General features: G+C 38.5%; 1 non-coding gene across 1 annotated transcript; it reads right to left on the bottom strand.

Annotated features, from left to right (window-relative positions):
* Nucleotides 1-332: 332 nt before the first annotated feature.
* LOC126032999 (U6 spliceosomal RNA) lies at nucleotides 333-439 on the bottom strand. The gene has a single exon (XR_007504156.1). It is a non-coding gene; the product is annotated as a U6 spliceosomal RNA (small nuclear RNA).
* Nucleotides 440-751: the final 312 nt, after the last annotated feature.

Below are 751 nucleotides of genomic sequence, written 5' to 3'. Positions count from 1 at the left end.
GAATTCCCATCACTGAATTGTCCTCCTTCCACCTCCGTTCCCGTCCTACCTCCCATATCCTCCTCCCTCACCCCCGGGGGCTGCTAGCATGAGTGGTCCACTCTTTGCCTTGCTTACTACTTAGTGGTCTTACACCTGTTTGGTCTTGGTACCTCCCTTATTTCCCCCTCTAATTGGGAGGTGGGACTAGGTAGTTCAAGTTATGTGGTTTTGTTTGAAGAAGAGAAAATTAATAAACTGGGGTAAAAATCAAAAACGTCGAAAATGGGCAGAGTCCTTCTAGAGGCTCTCATACTTTTACTTTTATAATGTTGTTAAACTGGATGTTTTTTTTAAATATGGAACTCTTCACGAATTTGCTTTTCATCTTTACGCAGGGGCCATGCTAATCTTCTCTGTATCGTTCCAATTTTAGTATATGTGCTGCCGAAGCGAGCACTGAACTGGATTTTTAAAGTTTACAAAGATGTATTTTAAAATTTAATTTACTTTGTTCAATTTGTTGTATTTAATTTTTTATTTATACCATTGTGATTTAAAAAGTTATTTATACTTGGGTTTTAGACATACATTTCAGCATCAGTGTAATCTTCCTTTACCAATGTCCACAGAGAGTCCATCCCATGACACTGACCCCAGCCTCAGCTTCCATAATAACAGTCACCTTTTAAAATTTGATGTTAAAGTTTGGGTCTTGTGATCTCATGATTGTTGATTCTGGCTTGGATATTTGGTTCTGTCCTTTCTTACG

The sequence above is a fragment of the Suncus etruscus genome, chromosome 16, assembly GCF_024139225.1.
Source record: "Suncus etruscus isolate mSunEtr1 chromosome 16, mSunEtr1.pri.cur, whole genome shotgun sequence".
NCBI lineage: Eukaryota > Metazoa > Chordata > Mammalia > Eulipotyphla > Soricidae > Suncus > Suncus etruscus.
This window is presented reverse-complemented; position numbering and strand designations above follow the sequence as displayed.